Genomic DNA, 7,098 nt, shown 5'->3' with positions numbered 1-7,098 from the left:
ACTCAGAATCTTTGGATGCACAACCTATTATCATGTCAAAGATAATAAGCTTGATGATAGAGCTAAGAAGGCAATCTTTTTGGGGTATCCAAGAGGGGTTCAAGGCTATCGCCTTTGGAGTGTAAATGATTCTAAGTTTGTAATTAGCAGAGATGTTACCTTTGATGAACGATCTATGGTAGCTTTGTCTAAAGATGTGGTGCCAGATGATGGTGATGTTGGAAAAACTTCAAATACTCAAGTAGTGGAGATAGAGTCTAAATACCAATAAATAGACTCTAATAATGTTCAGGTGGAGCATCCTAATGCTTCTCGAGATGACGCAAAGGATGAACTTGATCGTGAGGAAATTCAGCAAGAAAATGCACATGCATTACAACAGCAGCAGTAGGATTCTTTGGCATCTACTAGGCCAAAGAGGAATTATAAATTTGTTCAGAAGTTCGGGTCAAACAAGCCTTTGAGACATTATGGGCAGCAAAACTTGGTAGATTATGCACTCTCAGTGGGGGATGATGAGCCGGTCACCTTCAAACATGCTATCAAAGACAAAGATAGAGAGAGTTGGTTGGTCGCTATGGAGGAAGAGATGCAATCTCTTCATAAGAACAAGACATGGGATGTGGTTCCATTGCCCGTGGGAAAGATTGCAATTGGTTGTAAGTGGGTGTATAAAAGAAAAGAAGATCCTACTAAGTCAGATGGTACAAGATTCAAAGCTAGGTTAGTAGCAAAGGATTTGCACAGAAAGAAGGTGTTGATTATAATGAGATATTTTCTCCAGTGGTGAAACACACTTCCATACGGGTGCTTTTAAGTCTTGTCGCTCATGGTGATCTTGAATTGGAACAACTAGACGTGAAGACTGCATTCTTGCACGGTGACTTAGAGGAAGAAATCTATATGTATCAACTTGAGGGTTTCAAGGTTGAGGGTAAAGAAAGTCAGGTATGTCGCTTAAGGAAATCGCTATATGGATTGAAACAATCTCCTCGGCAATGGTATAAGCGATTTGACTCCTTTATGTTAAAATAAGGTTTTTCCAGAAGTAATTATGATTGTTGTGTATATATTCGTACGCTTCCTGGAGGTGATTATATTTATCTTCTATTGTATGTGGATGACATGCTTATTGCCTCTAAGAGCAAGGTGGAGATAGATATGTTAAAGGTTCAACTTGATAAAGAATATGAAACAAAAGATTTGGGTGCTGCACGGAAAATATTAGGCATGGAAATTAAAAGAGAGAGATCAAGCTGAAAATTGTTCTTGAGCCAGAGCGGGTACATTGAGCGTGTTATTGAAAGATTTGAAATGAAAAATGCTAAATCGGTGGTAACGCCGTTGGCTCCACATTTTAGGCTCTCTGGTAAACAATCTCCCACAACAGCAGAAGATAAGTCTTACATGGAAAATGTACCTTATACTAGTGCAGTCGGTAGCCTAATGTATGCTATGGTATGTACACGCCCAGATATTTCACAAGCAGTCAATGTTGTTAGCAGGTTCATGGCAAACCGGGTAAGGCACACTGGGAAGTAGTCAAGTGGATATTAAGATACTTGAAGGGTATCATTGACACATGTTTATGCTTTAGTGGAAAATCATGTCAAATCAGTGGCTTTGTTGATTCTGATTATGCTGGTGATCTAGATAGAAGACGTTCTACGACTGGTTATGTATATAAAATACATGGTGCTCCGGTTAGTTGGCGATCGATGTTACAAGCTACAGTGGCACTATCTACTACAGAAGCTGAGTACATAGCAGTAGCAGAAGGGGTGAAAGAAGCATTGTGGCTAAGAGGTCTTCTAGATGATTTGGGGTTGAAGCAAGATTGCGTGGATCTAAATTGTGATAGTCAAAGTGCAATTTATTTGGCTAAAAATCAGGTTCATCATGCTCGTACCAAGCATATTGATGTTAGATATCACTTCGTGCGTGATGTTATGGAGAAAGGTGACATTTCTCTTGTAAAAGTACACACGGATGAAAATCCCGCTGACATGTTGACTAAAGTGGTATCAGGAAGCAAGTTCCAACACTGTTTGAAATTGCTCAATATTGTTCCATGTTAGGCAGTCATTGTCAAATGATGCAACCGAATACGAATACCATTCTTTGATCGTCCAAAATTTGTGTAGATTTCAAATTATGAACGAGGTGGAGAATTGTGAGGGAGAGAGAAAGAAAAGGAAGGCTAAGAAAAGGAAGGCTAAGAGTTATTATAGGAAAATTTTATTTCTATCCGTTGAAATTATAGCATATAACCAATATATAAACGTTTGTAGAATTTCAATTCAATCATCATCAACAATAACAACTACATTCACATCTTCTTTTCATATTATTATTTTATTTCCTTTTCTCTTTAGTAATTATATAGTGAGTGCATTATTGTGAGTAGTGTTCAATTTCATATTACTTTGTAGCTATTAGAAGTCAAAATTCCGCTGCAAACTCAACACTAAACAATCCTAACTTGAAAACATTAGCAAGAAAAGGACCCGGTGGCAGAGTTTTGGTAAGAAAATCAGCAAGTTGATCATTGGAACGAACTGGCATAAGATGAATGAGACTAGACAAATGCTTTTCACGAACAATGTGGCAGTCCACTTCAATATGTTTAGTTCTTTTATGAAAGATGGGATTATTGGCAATGTGAATGGCTGACTGGTTTTCACATAATAGAGTAATAGATTTTTGAAGCGGCAAACCAATGAAATCCATTAAAAAAGATAACCAACTAGCTTCACAAGTAGCAACAGCAAGAGACCTATATTCAACTTCTGCAGAGGACTTGGCAATGGTGGTTTATTTCTTACTCTTCCAGCTAATGAGAGAGTTCCCAAGTATGAAGCAATAACCGGAAACGGAGCAACGAGTATCGGCACAGGTAGCCCAGTCAGTGTTGGCAAATCCAGTGAGATGCAGATTAGAAGTAGAAGAGAAGAAGAGACCAGTTGCAGGTCGGCCTTTTAAATATCGGAGTATGCGAAAAGCAGCCTGTAGGTGAGAAGTAGTTGCACAATCCAAAAATTGGCTCAAACGTCCCACAGCATAAGAGATATTGGGTCTAGTGTTTGTGAGGTAAAGGAGTCGGCCGATAAGTTGTCTGTAAACAGTGTTGTCTGTTAAAATGGTACCTTATTCCTTTGAGAGTTTTTGACTATAATCAAATGGGGGTAGAGAGAGGCTTGCAATCTAGATAACCAAAATCCCTGAGAAGGTCCATGGGGTACTTCCGCTGATAAATGTGAATTTCAGAGTTAAAGCGTGCTACTTCCATTCCCAAGAAGTATTTGAGATCACCAAGATCCTTTATTTTGAATTTGTCATCCAAATTTGGCTTGATGGAATTGATTTCACCAATGTCATTCCTGGTTAAAAATAAGTCATCAACATATACTAGAATGACAGTGAAGCTTTCAGATTGTTTCTTGATGAAGAGTGAATGATCATAAAAAAACTGCTTATAACCAGCATCCACAAGAGTCTGAGTGAGCTTAATGTTCCATTACCTGCTTGCTTGCTTAAGCCCATATAGAGACTTTTGCAATTTATAAACCAAATCTGGTTGTGATACAGCCAAACCAGGTGGTATCTTCATATAAATTTCCTTGTCCAAATCTTCATGAAGGAACGCAGTATTGACGTCCAGCTGTTTCAAATGCCATTTCTTTGCTGTTGCTAATGCTAACATTACTCGTAGGGTAGTCATTTTGACAACTGGACTAAAAGTATCACCATAATCTACTACTTGCACTTGAGTGAATCCTTTTGCAACTAGCCTCGCTTTGTGCCTCTCTATGGTGCCATCGAGATTGAATTTTACCCGAAAAACCCATTGGCAACCTACAGCCTTCTTGTCTTTTGGGAGTTCAGTGAGACACCAAGTTCTATTTTGATTTAGAGCTTTCAATTCATCTTGTATTGTATTTTTCCAACATTCATGTGCAGCAGCTTCCTCATAAGTGCTAGGTTCTTGATTTGAGGTGATGGCTAGAGAAAGTGACTTATATTTTGGGGTTAGTTTTTCATATGACAAGTGTTGTGAGATAGGATATAAAGAGTTAGAGTTGGCAAAGTTGCTAGAGTGAGCTGTGTGGGTTGTCATACAATGATAGTCATTCAAATAAGCAGGCGATTTCTTGACTCTTTCAGACTTTCTAGTAATGCAGTCATGTGTGATGTCAGAGTGTTGTGATGCAGGTGCATTGTTAGTGTGTGGTGTGGTAATGGGTGCAATAGTGTGTGAGGAAATTGGTGAGTGCATTGAGTTGAGAAATGTTCATTTGAATATGTGAGTGTGGTATGTGTGGGTGATTGCAAATGATGTGTGAATGGTGTATCATATTGAAAAAGGTTCAATGCATTGTGGAGTACTAGTGGGTACCACAGAAATATCAGTGCTAGTGGAATGTAAAAAATGGAAAATGAGTTTCATAAAAAGTTACATTTTTTGATATGAAAATTTTCTTTGATTTTAAATCAACAAGTCGAAAACCTTTTGTTCCTAATTTAAAACCAAGAAAAGCTGTTTTTCTGCCTCTTGGGTCTAATTTTGTTCTTGAATTTGTTAATGTGGAGGCATATGCAAGAGAACCAAATACTTTTAAATATGAAATGTCAGGTAAGTTACCATACAAAAGCTTGTAAGAACTAGCATTATACAGGTTAGTGTTGGGCAGCCTATTAATTAGGTGAATGGTGTGAGCAACTACGTATTGCCAAAAATAATGTGAAATTCCTTATTGAAATAATAGTGTTCTAACAACACCTAAAATATGCTGGTATTTTCTCTCTACAATCCCGTTTTGCTTTGGTGTTTCTACACAAGAAGTTTGATATAAAATTCCAGTTGATGCCAAAAAAATGATTTTAGAGTGCACTCTGTCCCGTTGTCAGTCCTTATACATTTAACTTGTTTTTCAAATTGTACTCTGACAAAATTCACAAAATTAATAACCAATTGTGATGCTTCAGATTTGGTTTTCATAAAAAAAATCCAAGTGAATATGCTCTTGCCATCCACCACAGTACAAAAGTACCTATGTCCTTCATTGGAAAGGACAGAAATAGGACCCCAGATATCCATCCATATGAACTAAGTCAAAACAATCTTTTATTTTAGTTGTACTAAGATTAAAAGATAATTTCTTTTGTTTTGCAAAATGACATGAATCACAAGAAAGTTTTGAAGTAATACAATCTATAAAAGGATAATACTTCTTCAAAAAAATCAATTTATGCATGGGTATGTGTCCTAATCTAAGATGCCAAATGTTGTTGTGCCCTAAGTTGTTCAAACAGTGATATTAATGGTTTGCCCACAAGGGATTAAGAGATGGAGAAAAATAAGTTCTTCTCATTGTTGAAGAGAATGAAAAATTCCCTTAAAAAATATTTGTTGAGTTATTACACCTTATATACTATGTACTCTTTATGTACTCTCACTAACAAATAATTATAATGGTAAATCTATTATTGATAAAAAAATAATCTAGGTAACAGTTATCCTCACCCGTGGAGAAATATTGTTAAAAGAAATTTTTCATTTCATATATACCCGTGGGCTTGTTTATGGCTCACTTAGAATTTATGCGGACTATTTTAGTTTTGACCACGAACATAGAGTATATTCTAGTACATCGCAACGTAATGAGATTCCAGGCTTTCACTCAGTTTTAATTACAGGTATAATGTAGAAGAGAAAAGTTTTAGTTACCTTGACAGTTATGGGCCATCTTTTGGTAGGAATGGATTTGGATTAGTTAACTTTGATTCAGTTATTCAGATATTTACCCCTTTATTTGGGGTCGAGGTAAATTCATATGACCCTACAAGAATATTGCTGCCAAATCCCAACTTGGGACCACCACTCGAAGAATGAACCGATGCAGTTTTCTTTTTTGTTAAATAGCTATGTTAAATGCTCTTTTTTTGTTGTTTGATTTTCATTGTATATATCTAATCCCCTAACTTGCTTTATGGAGAAGTTGTGAAATAGCTGTGCTAATGCTCTCTTTTTTGTCATTTGATTTTCATTGTATATATCCAATTAAACTATGCATCCAATTTCATTGTTACCTAATTTATTTCTTTATTAATAATATTAATAATAGGCTTATCATTGTAATTATTTGTTAGTGAGAGTACATAAAGAGTACATAGTATATAAGGTGTAATAACTCAACAAATATTTTCTAAGAAAATTTTTCATTCTCTTCAACAGAGAAGAACTTATTTTTCTCCTTAAACAAATATGTACTCTTTATGTACTATAACTAACAAATAATTATAATGGTAAGTCTATTATTGATAAAAAAAATAATTTAGGTAACAGTATAAAATCTAATAGCAAAAACTATACAAATAAACAAATTAAAATAAAATAATATATAAAATTATAAATAATACGACAAAAAAATATTCTAATATAAATCTGAAAAAATACGACATCAACAAGAAACTTAAAAAAGTTATAATAATCAACAAGAAGAAATTTAATAAATCCAATAAGAAACAATTATTATTTGAACAACCATTAACAATACATAAGAAAACTTGAGTCACCAATCTTGGTGAGGGTAACTGTTATTTTTATTAATAATAGGCTTACCATTGTAATTATTTATTAGTGAAAGTACATAAAGAGTACATAGTATATAAGATGTCTTCATTCTCTATTTCTGTATTAGGCTCTCATTGTGCCTTCGTTCTCTATTTCAGTATTAAAATGATGAAAGAGAGTTTAATACAAAAATAGAGAACGAATGCACAATAAGAGCCTAATAGAAAAATAGAGAACGAAGGCTCAGAATCATTTGTCACCAATCCTCGTAAAAGGTAATAACTCCACTATGGTGAGAACCCACGCACCTCTTACTCTCAACTTTTTAATCAAAAAGTAAAATAACCAAAAAGTTACATATGCATATTTATATTAGTAGGAGAAGGGAAACTTTCAGAAGTTGGGCGATGTGGGACTAACTCCACCACCTCTTTAAAATGCCCTTCGATGTAGGGCCAACTCCATCACTTCTTCATGCAATAATAGGCTTATCATTATAATTATTTGTTAGTGAGAGTACATAA

Source organism: Arachis hypogaea, chromosome 14, assembly GCF_003086295.3.
Source record: "Arachis hypogaea cultivar Tifrunner chromosome 14, arahy.Tifrunner.gnm2.J5K5, whole genome shotgun sequence".
Classification (NCBI taxonomy): Eukaryota; Viridiplantae; Streptophyta; class Magnoliopsida; order Fabales; family Fabaceae; genus Arachis; species Arachis hypogaea.
Note: the sequence above shows the minus strand (reverse complement) of the source record.